Source organism: Pelophylax lessonae (assembly GCF_965119305.1).
Source record: "Pelophylax lessonae genome assembly, chromosome: 1".
Taxonomy (NCBI): Eukaryota; Metazoa; Chordata; class Amphibia; order Anura; family Ranidae; genus Pelophylax; species Pelophylax lessonae.
Window position 1 is genome coordinate 321,828,894 of NC_138768.1, and position 19,310 is coordinate 321,848,203.

Sequence of the window (19,310 nt, forward strand, 5' to 3'; positions counted from 1 at the left end):
AGTAAAACTAGAGCAATTAAATAATGAAGAATCCAAATCAATTCTTAATGGCTGCATGCATTCAGTGCTTACAACTCACACGATCAAACCATAAACCATCAATAATGCTGCGCCAAAAAGTGAATTAAGTGACACTGTACCAGTATAATTAATACATAAATAAAATGAATATATAATCAAGCATTAATCACGTGAGAAAATCACAACACACCCCAAGTGAATTCATCAAAAAATATTCATATATACAGTGTGTCTATGTGAAAATAAACTGGCATCAAAAAAATTCCAAAAGACAATAAAATCCTCCAGTAACAATCAATCAATCCCAAATAAATAATGTTGCCACTTCTGTGTGTAGTATATAAAAACAGGTGCTCAAAAAAATCCACCACCAGTATTCACTAGCAGCTCACCTCCAGCTTTGACTCCTGTTTTACCAGGGAGTCACCGTACGCTGTTCCCCCTTGGGCTCCATCCTCTATCAGGATCCCACTCTTTCTTTATTCAGGTGCTTGCATGATAATCGGCCATATAAAACAAAATCAAAGTATCTAGTGCTCTCTGTAAAAACTAATTTATTATAACACACAATAAAATAAGCTCACTCCCATTGAGCAGCACTGTGAGCTGTGCCAGCTATTTACAACATGAAATACAATCTTCCGGCTCATAGCTGTCAATATGGTACTGGATGACGTGGGTGAGAATCAGATGTCAGCTCCTGCCTCCAGTCATGTTGCGTCGTCAATAGACTTCTTCAGTGGGTTTATACCAGTGTTACACACTCTGTATATATGAATATTTTTTGATAATTTCACTTGGGGTGTGTTGTGATTTAGCTATATTTTGACACAGATAATATAAGTTTATGTATATGCTTTCACATGTGTAGTGAATGTTGTGCACATAAATCACAAAGAGATGATTGTGCTGTACTAATTTTATATTTATGCCATGTACATTGCTTCCCTAAGAAAGGTAATAGCATACATCTTTATTAGGTTGGCACATACATTCATCTTAGGCAAATCACAGAGGGTGAACAGTCTCACCTCCTAAAATACCTGTGGTTTCAAAGTGGGATTCTCATTTTGATCAGGGTTTCTTGTTTGATAAGGTCCTTTTGTGGCTTTACTTATAGAAAGTGAGCCTTTGGACCACTTTTTACCAGTTTATTAAGACAAACAGAAAGGAAAAGATAATAAAAGAAAAATGATTATAATATAAAGACAATTACTACTAATTCCAGAAAGCTGCATACCCTAATAGGAATGGAAAAACGGAATTGAGATTCACTTATTACACAGATTATAATTTACCACTAGATGGCAGCACAGTCCAATTGAAATTTGGTTTGCAAAAACGTCTATTTTAATCTCTTACTAAAAGTATTTTTCATATGTGTGATAACATAAGATGAGGGCATGAGGGCAGCTTGAAGATATCTTTAAAAGCTGGCATAGGTATAATTTTTTTGCACAGTTATATTGGTCCAGATTGGATCTATGTGAGTATGCATTTCTCACACCTGACAGGTCCCTGTGGAAGCTGCAAATTAGGGTAGTAGTAACTGCTACTACACTGATAAGTCTTCTGGGTCCAGTGCCGAACAGGTGCCATTCTAGTAACCACTTGGGCTTGCTTGCAATTCAGAGAATGCCTTTTATTTTTTCCAATGAATATAAGGCGTTCCCTAACAGGATGATGTGGAGGTGGCGATGCCATTGCCTCGCATCTCCATCTTGTCAAATAGGAGATACGCTTGTATTTGTTTAAAAAAAAAAAACAAAGCTTTCTCTGAATGGCAGCAGTGACGAGCAGAGGATCCCTTGTGGTTACTATGCAGAAGGGGTAGCTGCTCTGCATAGGACTCAGAAGACAGCATATAGAGAGAATCACTCGGCCTGTCTCTATACACCTACGTACAGTTGGTCTTAATTACGGCCAGTTTCATTGACTACTGGAGGGAATTATTTTTGAATTTGGTGCAATAAGAGTGCCATTTTGTTAAAGTGCTATTAAGAACAACCTGAATCTGCCCCACAATTCAATAAAGCTACCCGAACTACCCCAGCAGAGCTTTTTGAGTCTGGAAAGACAAAAACAGGGAAAAATGCATCAATCTAGCACAGTAAATAACTTTATAAAAAAAAAAAAAAAAAAAAAAAATTGCTCTCACATGTGTAAGGTGATTAAATCATTAAGGGCTGAGCCAGATGTCTCTGGTGCCAGCAGTGCATTAAACACTGTCCCTTCCTCATATCAGATAATTTTTGTTGTGGGGATGGCTACAGCAGCCTCAGAGCTCTGTAGGAATGTAAATGAAAGAAGAGAAATCCAAATCCAATTATTATTTGGTATGACCACCCTTTGCCTTTAAAACAGCATCAGTTAGGAACACTTGCACACAGTTTATGAAGAAACGCGGCAGGTAGGTTGTTCCAAACATATCTGAGAACTAACCACAGATCTTCTGTGGATGTAGGCTGCCTCAAATGCTTCTGTCTCTTTATGTAATTGCAGACAGACTAAATGATGTTGGGATCAGGATTCTGTAATGGCCAAACCACCACTTCCAGGACTCCTTGTTCTTCTTTTCACTAAAAATAGTTTTTAATAACATTGGCTGTATGTTTGGGGTCATTGTCCTAATGCAGAATAAATTTGGGGCCAATCATACACCTCCCTGTTGGTATGGCATGATGGATAAATATCTGCCTATATTTCTCAGCATTGAGGACACCATTGATCCTGACCAAATCTCAAACTCTATGTGCAGAAATGCATCTCCAAACTTGCTGGAAACCTCCACCATGCTTCACTGTTGCCTGCAGATACTCACTATTGTACCGCTTTCTAGTCCTTCGACAAAATAACTGCCTCAGTTCAGAGCACCTGCTGCAATTTTTCTGCACCCCAGTTCCCAGTAGTTTTTTTGCATAGTTGAGTTGTTTAGCCTTATTTCCATGCAGGGCCGGAGTGGGACTCATTTTCAGCCCTGGAGTTTCATGCCTTAGACCGGCCCACTTTAGTTCACGACTGACTATATTAAAATAATGTAATTAAAACCTCAGAATATAAGTTTGCAATGGTGCACTGTTCTCTATAGCCTTGTAATTCATTGTATTTTTCAAAAAATATCATAATTTCCAATTCAGTGCAAATACAGTAGCCTTCTCCACCATGGATTCCCCCAGATCCTCCCCCCCCCCCTAGTATGTATGATACATGCATATTCTTAGCCCCCAAGTGCATAACTTTACATTTATCAACATTAAACCTCATTTGCCACATAGTTTTTTTTAAATGTACGAAAATATCGGCCAATATCGGCAAAAGCCGATATTCAATGGCCAAAATATCGGTATCGGCAATAAAAAAAACTATATCGGTCAATCACTAGTTCATAGTGCTGCCAAAGCAGCCTATTCCATGTTTTAGCTTAGTATTAAAAATGAGATTAAACATTGCAGTGATATAAAGTGGGGAACTTTTGTAATCTGTTCTCCGGCTATAGCTTACATAAAACCTCTACCCTGTACAAATTTCTAGAGAAATACACAGACATGCAACGATGTAGAATCCACAGATCACATTCAGTTTGGTGAAAGGTGACGGTTACATTCGGTCATGTATGGTCTATGTGCATTTGTTCAAGGACCTCAAAAGCACCTAAGCTGCGTCCATTGTAGGCTTTTTTCCAATTTTGCTTCAGTAAACTACCAAACCCTGCAACTGTGCTGCAGTCAGAAATTAATTTACTTCACCTTAATCAGAATTTTATGTATTTCTAAGAATTATGCAAAAATCTAAGATTCATGCAAGCTCCCACATGGAACGCCTGCTTCTTGTTCTTGTACTGTGCAGTTGTCTCAGGGACACCAAAAAGAATGATGGCAGCAAGAGGACCTTACAACTCAGGGGCAATATCTCCTTATTCAAGGCCATCCTTCACCTCACCCTCCATAAAATGCTAGTTAAAACTGCAAAAAAAAAAAAAATATCCCCTAAATACCTGTAGGGGGGGGGGGGGGGGAAGGAGCCAATTTACTTACCTTTCCCCCAGATTCCTCCAGAGGTAGCTAACCAAGGAGGACATCATCTCCTTCTGGTGAGATCCTGGGGAATATTGAGTAATGCAAAGCTCATGAGAAGACAATCCTACACTGTGGCAAGGGCAGTGATTTTTAGCAGGAAGAAGAGCAGAGCCAGAGCGAGGACAACATGAGCAATCCTCTTACCTGCAGCGAGGAGGAGGTGGGTGGAGCTACTTTCTTGGCATGGAGGAGGAGGAATTTAAACCCTCCTCCGCTATGAATGCTGGGCTTCTGCCTGTGTGTGCCTGATGTCACTGGAATCACCAGTTCAGGAATCACACAGTGTGCGTTTCATTTTGGGACACTGCTTTGTCCTAGAATAAAACTGCCTTCACTGTCATGCTACACGACACCCCCTCAGATGTTGCGCCCGGTGCGGCCGGACCCCCTGCGCCCAGTGCCGAGACAAGGTCATTCAGTGCCCAGGGCAAACATGGCAAGCTGTGCCCCCCCCCTCCCACCCCATAAGGCTAATAATGGTAGAAGGTTTGTTTCAGGCAGTAGGGAGGCGATACAACGGCTCCTTACCTCCTGTCAAATGCTCTCTGAAGAGCAATCTGCATGATGGTTGCTTTTCAGAGACCAAAACACGTGTGAACAAGCCCTTAATTATTTATTTTTTACAAATGTTTTACATTATTTATATTGTTTTGAGAATTTATATGTACAGTGTATATATATACTTTTTACATTTTTAACTGCCCTGTTGGGGGGCTTTGATGAAATATCAGGGCTCTAAACAGACCCCAGATGTTTCACTTTTGAGATACCATGTGGTTTGGTGCATGTGATAGCAGATGTGTGGGGTGCCATCACCAATAAATGGCACTGTCGCACGTCTACTAATGGACGATTTGTATGTGTGTGTGTCAGGAAAGCCACAATCTTGTGACTGACATTCAAAGATGTGAAGTTTGCTTTATAGTGGGGTCACACTGGTGCGCTGCAGTTTGGTCACAATGTGATTATTGTGTGTGTATTTTACCTGGATTTTAGGTGCACTTCTATTGAATTCCATTACACAATGCGTTTTCTGAAACCGCATCAAAGATGCAACATGCAGGACTTTGATGTACTTTCATGAAAACGCACTTTGTAATAGAAATTCAAATAGAAGTGCACCTAAAATCCAGGTAAAATGCACACACAATCACACTGTGACCAAACCGCAGCGCACAGGTTATTAGGGATAGGTATAGGTATGGGGGGGGTAGGTATGGGGGGGATAGGGATAGGGGGGGGAATAGGTATAGGGGGGATTGGTATGGGGGATTAGGGATGGGGGGGAATAGGTATAGGGGGGATAGGTATAGGGGGGGATAGGGATGGGGGGGAGGGAAGGTCTGGGTAATAAGAATATGTGTTAATGAAGAACAGAGTGAAGGGCTGTAAAGAAAGTGCTAAGGCTGCATTTTAGGACAGGACAGGGTCAGCTAAATGGCTGCTCGGATAGCCCAGAGTTGGGACCAGAGGCTGCAGGACATACAGTGCAGATTTATGGAGTGGACAGCTGAACGAAGAAGGTGAAGGGTTAATGTGAACAGGAGAGAGGAGCAGAAGACTCTGTGCTGACTTACTATTGTTCAGGGAAGATAAAGAGACGACATGCTGCGGACAAAGCGAAAGTGACCAACAAGGAAGACTCAAGTGACCTGGCCGGGAACGGGAAAGTAGAAGAAGCTGACAGGGGGAGGGGAGCTTGTAAAGAGTAGAGTGATAAACAGCTGAAGGAGAGATAAGGCAGAGGTGAAGTGGATGGAATGAACAAGTCAGAGGATCATACATTGTTGTACAGTGACAGGAGGGAGAATGATATTCACCCCTGTCAGGCAGGAGAAGGCAAAAGCTCCCAGTGCGCCCCCCCCCCCCCTTCATCACAGATATGGACATGTCCAGGGCAGATACTTGTAACTTTCAGCATTACACCGGCCCTGCCTGCACCCCAAATGGACCAGCCCACCTGGAATTCTCCAGATGCTCCCGATTAGCCAATCCGGGCCTGTTTCCATGTCAAAGGTATGGCTGCAATTCTTCCATGAAAGCACTTTTGACCAGACTTCTTCAGGCAGCAGATGGGTGTACCCGGGTCCCATTGGTTTCCACAAGTTCTGTGCTGATGGCATTTTCCAATGTCGAAGGGAAGTAAGCATGATGAGTCTTTCATCTGCTGCATTAAGTTTTCTTGGCTGGCCACTGCGTCTATGGTCCTCAGCATTGCCAGTTTCTTAGTGCTTCTTCAGCACATACTGTATGGAAGGTAAAGAAAGAGTGGTGCAACTTTCAACATAAAAAAATAGAGACAGACAATACACAAGTCGCCTCCAGGAGGTTACCAAACGTGTTTCACTCTGCTGTGCTTAATCATTGCCCATATCATATAGCACATATTGAAACCTCAGTCTGCTTGGAATTCTTTGCATTGTAGAAACCTTGCTAATGCAGTATAATTACTTTGTGCCTTGTTGCTGTGCTCAGCCTTGCCATTGTGTATGAGCTGTGACATAAAACTGTCTTCCATAACCTCACCTTAGTAGCAGAGTTTGGCTGTTCATCACCCAGTTCTAAGCCTCCTACACAGCTGTTCCTGTTTCAGTTAATGACTGTGTTTTAACCTACCCGACCTTGGTATAATTGCTTAATCATACACCTGGCTCTAATCCTACAAAATCCTTGACTCTGTGCAAGTGTATAAAGTGTGCAAGTGTAAGAATCGATGCTGGTTTGAAGGTTGAAGGGTAGTCACACCAAATATTGATTAGATTTAGATTTTTCTTCTATTTACTCACATTGCATTTTATAAATTGATAAACATAAACAATTAATATATATATTTTTTTAAAGCATTTCTTCACACCTGCCTAAGACTTTTTCACAGCACTATATATACATAAATATAAATATAAATATATATATATATATATATATATATATATATATATATATATATATATATATATATATGCAATCCTTCTGAGACAGGCCATTTTAAAGCACCAGGCCTCTAGAAATGTAGTGCTAATGTTATTGCTTTGATTACCCTAATCGACACTGACAAAATTGGTGATAAGTTAACCGAAAAAAGACAAAGTAGGAGAAAAGAAAATTGCTACTCTGAGGTCTACTTTTTTCATTAAGATGCAGCAATAGATAAGAAAAATAAAATAAATCAAAACAAAATATGTACACAATATTTTCAAATAATAATAATGATGGCAATTACATTAATGTAATTTCTATATAATATTTTTAGTTGAGAGACAAGCTCCAGGTTCATTTAGTAGGATTGTGGTTATGTGATGTGGTGAGGTCAGGTGACATTCTACATCTGGTGGGGTATAACAAGCACACATCACACACATTCATTTACTTAGGAGCTTACATTTACTGAAGATACAACAATGTATTCACTATGGAGTTTCCTGCTACTGGGGACTCTCTGGACCTCTTGTAAGTTTATTTATCACAGTCTGTTTTTTACAAAAATATTAGCAAGTGGAAATTAAGTACGTCAAGTTTAACCTGAGTAGTACAAAAATACATTTTTACTGGAAAAGTACAACTCTGTTGCATGTTCTTGTTTTGCAGCGGTGAATTGCCAGGATTCTGTAGAATACCAGAATGACACCATCACCGTCACAGAAGGAGAAAATGTGGCTCTATATTGTTCTTTTAGAGTGAGTAATTTTAACGGGTTAAGATGGTACAAGATGTACCCAGGATCCAGTCCAGTTCATATCATCTATGCCGCCAGCAAAAAAAGAACAACAGAAGGAGAACTCACACTTGACTTTTATGGTGACAGCTGTTTTCTGCACATCCAGCACCCCGGTGTATCTGACTCTGCACTGTATCTCTGTGCTGTGCATGCACAGTGTGACACAATGATAGGAAGAGCTGTGCAAGAACTTCACCTGATTTCCTTCTACAGCAATCATGGCCGGGGATCAATGGATGCTGTGCAGATGTTTTCATCACAATTAGGAATTTAATGGGAAGTTTTGTAAAAACACAAAATCAATAAAAAAGAATAAACAAACATCTCTAGCTGTTTCACACTTCACACTTTAGCGAACAGATGAAATAAATAGCCTATTCCCCTGCCAGCCACATCAAACCTGATGTTGTGCAGGAAATCATTCATTAGTGGTGGAATTATTACTGCTACTAATGAATGACAGTTTCCCACTCAAGATTGTGGGTGCTAAAATCTCAGTCGCCACTGGCATACTTGCAACCAGTGACACATTCCTGGTCCTCAGCTGAATGTCATATTTCATGTTTTGGAGGTGAACACTCTCACAAGGGGGGGGGAGGATGGGGGCTAGTGTTCATAGTGCATTGATAAAATGATAGTCCTGATAAGAAAGTTATAAACATGAAAAGTAAATAAACCATGCAAAAAACACATAACTATAACAAAAAAAGAATTATGCATTGGAGCAGTGGTCCTTAACCTTTTTGGAGCAGGGACCGTTTTTTTGGCAGGCAATTTTTGCAGCGACTGAGTGGATGAGGTTGGGGGGGATTTTGTAGGGGTGGTTGGTGGCGGAATATTCCCAGAGTCGATCCTCAGCCCCCCTTCACACCACAATCCCCTTTACAGCACAGTTCCCCCTTTATATCAGTGTCTTCAGTCCCCCTTTACATTACACTTCCCGCTTTAAAGCAATCCTACAGTGTTTTCAGTTCCCCTTCACATCACAGCCCCCTCTACATCATAGTGTCCCTTTACAGTGCAGTCCCCTTTACATTAACGTAATGCAGACTGCACTGTACAGGGGTTCTGTGATGTAAAGGAGACTTCACTGTAAAGCAAAGGGGGGTTGTGATGTAAAGGGCACTGCACTGTAATGTAAAGGAGGGCTGTGATGTGAAGGGGACTGCACTATAAAGGGGCATTGTGATATAAAGGGAACTGCATTGTAAAGGGGCACTGTAAGAATTATAGTGCCCCTTTACAATGCAGTTCCCTTTATTTCACAGTGCCCCTTTACATTACAGTGCCCCTAGCAATCGCACCACCCCCCTTCATCACAGTGCTCTTTGCAGTCATACCCCCCCTTTTTTCTATCTAATCACAGGCCCACTTTACTCTTTGCAGAGGCAAAATTCAGCCTGTCCTCAATTATGTCACTCTATCAGCAGGACAGGGGGCAAGAGCAAATGCAGATCTGGATGGAGGGCTTGAGCTGCCCAACTTATGATATTAACAAGTGGGTAATTACCTGCTTGTTATTATGAAAAGACTCCCGCTCTCTGTGCAAATTTCCAGCTCTTCTTGCCCCCTGCTCTGTTTAAAGGATGAGATTGTCGGCAGGGCAGGAGAGCTAAAAAAAGAGATACAGACATTGCTGTCTAGCAGGAGGTGAGGTTGCCATTTACCTCCTGCTGTGTGGCCCCTCATTAACAGGCCACTGACCATTACAGGTCCACAGCCCAGGGGTTGGGGACCCCTGAATTAAAAGATAGAATCTCCAAAAAATACACACTTTCCAAACACCATAACAAAATACAGCAATGTAAGAGTGAAAGTATTTACAACAGCCAAATGACAGAGAAGATGGAAAAAGGAAAGTGATAAGGAGAAACGTATTTAAAGGGAAAATTACATGGGTCAAGAACATAACTCTAAAACAGTGCAAACAAGTGAACACACAGTAAACTGAAGAGGTAAGGAAATGGAAACAAAGTTAACATCTAGCTCTCAATTAACTAAGCGAGCATAGTTTTTATCCAAAAAGAATTGGATCTTATGTTTATTTAAGTAGCCGCTTCTTCAGTTGGCAAAATGAACAGGAAGTTGGAAAATCATCTTCACCGCTCTGGTGTATAGAACCCCAAAGGAAATGATGAAGACAGCAGGGTACAAAGGAGTGCTGGAATACCCCTTGCATCCTTCTATCCAGTGTAAAGTCCTTTAGGAGGAAGCTGAGGCATCCTATTGGACTAAGACAAAGGGGGGGGGGTTCTAAAACACCACTGTTTTGTAGGAGTAGGAGTGTGGGAGTGTGACCGAATCATCCCACACTGTGCTTGAGTGCTTCTGTCAGTATACGGTATCCTCCAGTCTGAACATAGATATCAGATATTATACAGTAGCCGTATAACATACAAGACTAGACGACAAATAGTTTATATGAGATCTGAAACACTTTATTGAACAAACTCACACAGAATATATATCCCAAAGGAGGACATCAAACTACTGATCATTTTTCCCTAACAATACAAACTGTACACAGGAATATAATTACTATAGCTAAACATTAAGTTAATTAAACTGACACCTGGACAATCAAGAATCTCATTCCATTTCAGACTTGTCGGCATCAAGCTCATAACATACAATACACATTATTACAAGTGTAAACACATCCCCTAGAAGACAATAGGTGAGTTAATTAGCACAATTAACAATACAAACTGTGATCTACCCCCTCTAACAACTATTGGCTGACAATTATATAATTATAATGCTAATTAACTCAGAACTTAAACCAGCATGGGTGGCTGAACTGCCGGCCGCAAGGCTAAAACAAAGTACATTACACATTATCCTAGGTTTAAATACAGAACACCTTATTAAACAGACAGTAGCAGGAGACCCCAGCAGCAGACTGTCCGGCTCCTATCTACAAAAGTCTATGAGGCAAAGCTCATACAATGTTATATCATTCTGATATAGTGGAATTAAGGTATCATAAATTTATTGAGGGATATTGTGGATAAATATTACTGTCCCATTTGAAGTAATCCAAACCATATTCTCAGTGTACATTAAGTAGTTGTCCATCATTTTCTCGGCCACCCTGTGCCCCTAATAGACACATAAGAGGGACCTGGGGAGCTGAGACAGGAATCTCCCAACCTCTCTAAGGTAAGCTGGGTTCCACGGGCCCCCCAACCAAAGTGACTTCCATCACAGGGAGTAAGAGTGTAGGAATAAAAGTAGTAATAAGAGTAGGAGTAACATTCTAAGGAGAAAACGTGTAGGAGTATGAATGTAGGAGAACACACTCTTTTTACAGATTCTGCAGTGCACCCTCATTTGATTTATCAAATATGGGTAAAATAGTCTGACATATGGGACTCGAACATGAAAAATAAAAAGTCCTAATTTTAAGGCCTTAAATGCAAGTGATTGCCCAAATAAGTGTATGGGGACCCGGGTACTGCCCTGGGAGACATGTACCAATGCAAAAAAACTTTCTAAAAACAATCGTTTTTACAGGAGCAGCGATTTTAAAAATGCTAAAAGTGAAACAATAAAATATAAAATTCCTTTTAATATCGTGCCTGGGGTCCCCATAATGTGCCTGTAAGGTGGAGCACTTGTGCGATGTATGCAGCCTGCTGCAGCAATGCTGACATTTCGAAAGGAAAAAATTTAATGGGGAGCGCTGAGAGGGTACCCAGGACTAAAACATATCTATACATTATAAAAGTGGGGTATGCCTGTTCACTACACTGACTACACTAAACTAACTCAACTCACTATCCACAAACTACTGTATGATAGTTATTAGCACGATTAATGAGGTACTTTTTTTCTTTAAAGTCTGCTATCATCATTTGTGGGATTAAACAGACAACATTCACCTTGAAATATATGATTGCAGTCATGTGATCTGGTGACAATGTAGGTCAGATAACACCATCCTGCATCCTGTGGTATATTACTAGCTACATTCTCATCTTGTACTGCACACATCACATTCAGTTCTTGAAGATCTTACATGCACAAGAGACACAACAATGCACCCTCTATGGAGTCTGGCTTTACTGGAAATTTTCTGGATTTCCTGTAAGTTTACTTTTCTAAAGACCAATCACATCTCTAACTGCAAAATCATGTCACTTACCCCATGATTGTTTTATGTATTAATAACATAGCCTTAATCTTTTTTTCAGTGTAAGACAGATATGTGCTTTAGTACTATTTTATTTATGTATTATAATGTATACCATCTGTCCTGACATAATTTTATATATCACGCAACATATTACACAGCTAAGCAATACTGAGCTTTACATACTTAAAATTAATAATAATTTACTGTATTATGTTGATTATTGTAAGTAAGTCATGCACACCGACAGTGAATATAAAGTATTAATTTCTAGTTTATGAAGTCTTCATTTCTTATTTTGCAGATGTGCATTGTCAGGATTCTGTAGAATACCAGAATAGCACCATCACTGTCACAGAAGGAGAAAATGTGACTCTATATTGTGGATATAAAGCATCTAATTTTTATGGGTTGAGTTGGTACAGGCTGAACCCTGGAGGTGGCCCAATTCTCATAATAAATGTTGCTTCAGAACAGCACAAACCAGAAGGAAGATTCACTGTTGATTTTGAGAACAAAGGCAGCTGTTTACTGCACATCCAGCACTCGAGTGTATCTGATTCCGCATTGTATCTCTGCTCGGTGAAGGCACAGTGTATGAACCCACAGGAAGACCTGTGCAAGAACTTCATCTGTATGCAATAGCCTCATGATGAACAATGGCTGTGCCTTACAGTAAAGGGGGTCACCTTCGTAGACTGTTTCCTATAGCATCACCTATAAATTATAATAAGAAATTAATTTTCGGTATGGATATATTCAGAGTATGGAAAACATTAAAGTGGTCGTAAACCCAGTCATGAAAGTTAAGCTAAGCACATATATATCTGTAGTGTTTACTTGTCTCTCTCCAAAGCTCTAAGTGAGGTTTCTCTCTGGTGCTTCGTTCCTCTGTTATCAGCATGAGTCACTTCTGAGAAGTTTTCCCAATACGTGAGTTAACATGAGCTAAAATTTGTGTTCAGGAGGGAGATAAGCACACACCTTGTCTATTCAGAATACAACTCTACATGTCCCTTCGTTGCTCTGCCTATGTGAAGGGGGGGGGGGGGGGGTTTCCCTTTCCTCCAATCAGCTCTCTGTATAAGAGCTGTTACTGCAGTTCTCTACCACCTCCTCTGTACATCTCACAGATGCAGAAGGATTTTATCACAAGTCTGTACTTTGAAGGGATGTAGACACAAGAGAAGACTGCAGTTAAACAAACAAAACTTATGTAGGGAGATTTGTTTAATCTCTATGTATCTTCTGAGGCTATTATATTCACTTCACTGGGTACCTGTGAGGGTTTACATCCACTTTAAAGTGACATTAAAGCCCCATTTTTTTTTAAATTAAAACAACAAACATGTTATTCTTACATTCTCTGTGCAATGGTTTTGCACAGAGCAGCCCTAATCCTCTTCTTCTGGGGTCCTCCACCGGCACTCCAGGCCACTCCTCTTCAGTGGGTGCCCCCATGGAAAGATACTTTCCACAGGAACACCCGTGCACACTCTCTCCCTAGCCCCACAGCTGTGTCTATTGACAGCAGGCAGCAGGACTCGGCCATGTCCCTCAACCCATGTCATCATGGATCCCACTACGATCAGTCTGCCCAATGAAGAGGGAGACAGCATCTGGAGCCGCTGCTCTCATGCACGTCGCTGGATCAGATCAAGCTCAAGTAAGAACAAGAGGGGGTCTGGGAGGGAGCTGCAGCACAGAAGTTTTTTCACCCTAAAGAATAGAATGCATCAGGGTGAAAAACCATAAGACTTTAGAACCACTTTAACCACTTGCTGACCAGCCTCCGTAGTTTTACTGCGGCAGGTCAGCTCTGTTACGTGAAACAATGTACCTGTACTTTGTTTCAGGTAGCAGATAGTGGGGGCGTGCGTGCCGTCAGAGGCACACACATGCACCGATTTGCCAGAGGCGGAGCCCATCAGCAGGTCCGGCGGACGCCATCTTCACCGGCCACCCGCGATCACTCTCCATAGGGACAGAATGGTGGTCTGCCTATGTAAACAAGGCAGACCGCCATTCTGTCAGTAATGAAAACAGGGATGTTGTGTTCCTGCTATTTAGGAACACGGATCTCTTTGTTCATCTAGTGATTACAACCCCCATACAATTAGAAACCACTCCCTAGGAGCACAGGTAAACCTTTGATCGCCCCTGGTGTTAACCCCTGCCAGTGTCATTAGTACAGTAACAGTGCATATGTTTAGCACTGATTACTGTAGTAATATCACTGGTCCCCTCAAAAGTGTCAAAAGTGTCAGTTAGGTTTCCAATCTGTCCACCGCAATGTCACAGTCCTGCTAAAAATCGCTGATCGCCGCCATTATAAGTAAAAAAATAAATAAATAAATAAAAATGACATAAATCTATCCCCTAGTTTGTAGACGCAATAACTTTTGCCCAAACCAATCAATATACACTTAATGAGTTTTTTTTTTACCAAAAATATGTAGCAGATTACATATTGACCTAAATTGATGAAAAAAATTTAATTTTTTAATCTTTTTTTATTGGGAATGTTTTATAGCAGAAACTAAAAAATATTGCTATTTTTTTTTTCTTTTTTCAGAATTGTCACTCTTTTTTTTTGTTTATAGTGCAAAAAAAAAAAAAAAAAAAACTGCAGAGATGATCAAATACCACCAAAAGAAAGCTCTATTTGTGGGGAAAAAAAGGACATTAATTTTATTTGGGTAACACTGTCGCACGACTGCTCAATTGTCAGTTAAAGTAATGCAGTGCCATATCACAAAAAATGGCCAATTCATTAGGGAGTAAAACCTGTGGTCCTTAAGTGGTTAAAATAGATCTGTACGCAATCCGTAAAAGCTCTTATTAGATTTAACGTGTAACTTAACCACTTCAATACCGGGCCCTTTCACCCCTGCCCAGGCCAATTTTCAGCTTTCAGCGCTGTCACACTTTGAATGACAATTGCGCGGTCATGCTACATTGTACCCATATGACATTTAATCATTTTTTTTCACACAAATAGAGCTTTCTTTTGGTGGTATATAATCACCGCTGGGTTTTTTATTTCTTACTAAAAAAAAGAAAAAGACAGAAAAGGTGGCACTTATGGGCACTGATGAGGTGGCGCTGATGAGGAGGTACTAATATGCCGCACTAATGGGCACTGATAGGTGCCACTGATAGGCGGCACTGATGGGCACTGAAAGGTGGCACTGATAGGCACTGAGAGGTGATACTGATGGGCACTGATAGGTGGCACTGATGGACGGCACTGATGGGCACTGACAGGTGGCACTGATGAGCAGGCACAGATGGGCACTGACTGGCATCACTATGGGCTCTGATTGTGGGCACTGATGGTAGGCACTGTGGGCACTGATGGTTGGCACTGATGGAGAGCACTGTGGGCACTGATGGGCACTGTTTTTTTAACTTTTCTGTAATCAGGGCACTGATGATCAGTGCCCTGATTACCTGTCCTAGACTCCCCTTTGAGGAGGAGCTACTGATTGGCTCTCCTTGCCACACACTCTGATAATGTGAGGCGAGGAGAGCCGATAAATGGCACTTCCTCATTTACATGTGACCGGCTGTGATTGGACACAGACAATCACATGGGTAAAGAGCCAAGTCATTCCAAAAGTCCCAAATGATGAAAAATAGTGACGAAGTGAAATTATCTAATGATAGTGAATAGGTGCTGTGTAGTCCTCCACTGCAAGTGCTTTGATCCACCACCGCGTGCAAGTCTGCTTCACAGAAAGCATGTGTAATGGAGCCAACAAAACCACCAAAGGTAAATGGATGTCCACAGACAGCAGGACTTCAAATGGCCGAGAATAAGCTGGAGGGATATCAGCAACTGGAGGGGAGCAGGCCGTGTGTTTCACCACTGTATCCCACATTCAAGGTCCACTAATCAGTAGGCAGCCTTTCTCCTTCACAATCACGTGCATTACGAAACTAGGAAACACCTGCGCAGGCGCACTACGCTGCAAGGAATTCCCAGATATGACAAGGTGTCAAGAGGAGCCTACGAAAAGGGAGAGATGTACGCAATTTGCTTTTTGACTTGTGTCGGAAGGCCTATAGGTAGCATATGAGGCTTGGAATGATTCAACTTGTATAAGGAGATAGTTCCAAAGTGCTCCAGCAGAGTACAGAGGGGTGGTAGGGACTGCAGCGGGTTCATTAGGAAGATGAGGATATTATCTGCGTATAGGCCGATTTTATGTTGCGTTTTGTCTACAGTTAGACCTGAAATTGAGGTATGTGATCTGATGTGTTCTGCCAGTGGTTCCATAATTAGTGAGAAAATTATTGGGGAGAGCAGGCATCCCTGTCTTGTTCCATTAGTTATGTTGAAGGAATCTGACATCCAAACCGAGGTCCAGATTTTGGCGGAGGGTTTGGAGTATAAGGTAGTTATAGCCGAAAGTATACGACCATCAAATCCAAATTTAGAGAGAGAACCGCTTTTAAGTAGGCCCAGTGGATGCGGTCGTATGCTTTTTTAGCATCTAATGAAATAAGCAGCGAAGGGGTTTGGTTATGTTCTGCCCATTGCATTAGATTGAGAAAGCGTTCCATTTCCGTCTGCTGTTTGGTGTCCGTGCACGAATCCGACCTGATCTGGGCGAACCAATTGTGGGGTAATGTGTGCTAGGCGCAATGCAATGAGCTTAATGAAGATCTTTGTATCGGTGTTAAGTAGCAAGATGGGGCGAAAGTTAGTCGGTTTATCGATAGCCTTTCCCGGCTTGGGAATAGTAACTATAATTGATTCTAAAAATTCTGGGGGACATGAGCCTTTGTCAGCGATGTTGTTGAAGGATTTGGTGAGGTGAGGGTTTAAGTGTGTCGAGAATGCCCTATAGTATATAGTATATCCGTCAGGGTCAGGGTCTGGGAATTTGTGTAAGGGAAGGGTTTTCATCATTTTAGCCACTTCCTCTTTGGTAAACGGTGAGGAAAGGCTAAGGCTCTGCTCCTTTGTTATCGTAGGGATTGTAATCTTGTCTAAAAAAGTTTGGATATCTAAGGGGTCTGGAGATGCGGAGGAGTTAAGGAATTTTAGGTTTTATAGGGATGAATAGTATTTGCAAAATTTTTCTGCTATGTCTGAGGAGTTCGTTATTTTTTTACCGGTGTGGTCTGTTAGAAAGTGAATTTTGGAAGCCTCAGCTTTTCTCTTATGTTGGCTTTCAAGAAGAGCCTCTGGTTTATTACCAAATGCATAATGCTAGAGTTTAAGTCATTTTATGTAGAAGTCATAACCCTTACGCATTATGGAGCTTAGTTGGTTGCGAAGAGAGAATATTTTGTCAGTCAGAACAGAGTCATGATGGGCCTTATTGTAGGTTTGTGGTCTATGAGGGATGTTATTTTTTGCGTGCGTCTCTTCCTTTCTCGGGCTGAAAGTTTAATAAGTATTCCTCTGAGATAGGCCTTGTGAGTGTTACAAAAGAGGGTTGGGCTCGTATCAGTATTTTTAATTTCCACATAGGATTAGTGGGTGGGCTCTGTAGGCTTGACATTTACGTGCTAAAGCAGAGAAAAATTTTGGTGTGGGAGTATTCGGGGCATAGATGTTAATTATGTTCAGTGGAGCGTTATTAAAGGATGCATGTAGGATCAGATAGCTGCCATTAGGATCAGCTTCAATTAAATGGAGCTGGAATGTGACAGAGGCATTTACTGCAATCATGACCCCTTTTTACTTGCAAATTTTGGGTGGCTGCATCTGGGGGAATTGTTATGTATGAAGTGGGTCTCTTGCACACAAATAAGGTCACGTTTAGACAAAAGGGATTCCTTCCAAAGTAAAGATCTTTAGTAGGGACTGTTCAGTCCTTTTGCATTAAGGGATACAATTCTGATCGACATAGTGAGGGAAGTAAATAAGCTTTCTTGCACGCATCACATTTGGAGGCAGCGAGAAAGACCAGACCCCCCCTACCAGTTATAGGAATACAAAGGGTACAATATTCCATTCCTAACTAAGTTGTAGGAAGCCAATATATGAACAATTCATCTTCTAAGATTCGATCACTCAACCTCTCCACACCTAATCTTACCTTAAAGAAATTATGTGCTACTCTTAAATCTGGAGTATCCTCGTGGGCAGGGCATATTTCTCTAACAAAAATGTTCCTACTCCCCCCCGCATCTTATGCTTCTTCCACACACTACTACATCCTTACTCCCAAGTTCAGCTCAGGCATGTGCAGAGCATCCTCCAGATCTTCATCTGGGAATCCAAAAAAGCACGCCTTAAGAAGGAGATACTACATGCACCCATTAAAATGGCAGGAATGGGAGCTCCTAATATAAGATATTATTACAAAGCCACGATTCTTTCACAATCTAGGTCCTGGTGGAAACCAGCTCTCAGGCAACTCTGGACTCAAATAGAATCCACAGCAACTAAAGCTGACCTTAAGCTCATCATTAGCTCCTCCCGGATCCAACAACTAAACCCTTCACATTTTCTGGAAGCTTTCCATTTCCTCCCATTAGACATTTTGGAATCCCTGATCCCTGGCACTTCATTTACTGATTGGAAGCAAGCTGTAATACACAACATTTTATGATTATACTCTAAAAATGGTCTACTGTCCTTCCAGGAACTTTGCGCCAGATACCCATTTAAAACCGCCACTTTCTTCAAATATCTCCAAGCAAGACATGCTCTGCAAAAAATCTTCCCCTCCACGTGTTCAAACCTCTTGGACAACTTCTTCCCCCTAATGGAAGCCCCACCATCTCTCCACATTGGATTCTCTCCATTCTACAAAACTGTTGATAGCAGTTCATAGGCTCCCTCTATGTTATATTGGGAACAAACCTTTAATTTCTCAGCGACCCTTTCCCACTGGCACACAGCAGCAAGAATGCCACACAAATACTCAAGATCCCTCTCTTATTGGGAAGCACACCAAAAGCTTCTGCACAACTGGTACCTCACTCCAGACAGACTATCACACATCTACTCCGACTACTCCCCAAATTGCTGGAGGGACTGTGGGCACATAGGCTCATCCTCCCACGTCTTGTGGTCTTGTCCAAAGATTGTGAACTTTTGGTCCTCAATCTTTTCCCTCGCTGGCTCAATCACCAAACAAAGGATTGCCAGAGATCCAAAATTTGCCTTATTTGGAATAGGGATGGATTCATGGCCTCCCGCACTTCGCTCTATCCTTACCCACATATTTATTGCAGCCAAACTCACAATCTCCAGAAACTGGAAACAAGCAACACCCTCCGATATTCGGACTACTATTCACGCTCTAAATGAACACGCCTTACTTGAACATATGCTTGCCAAAGCTCATCTACAACTGAACAAATTCAGGGCCTCCTGTGCATTTTGAATTGCTCATCC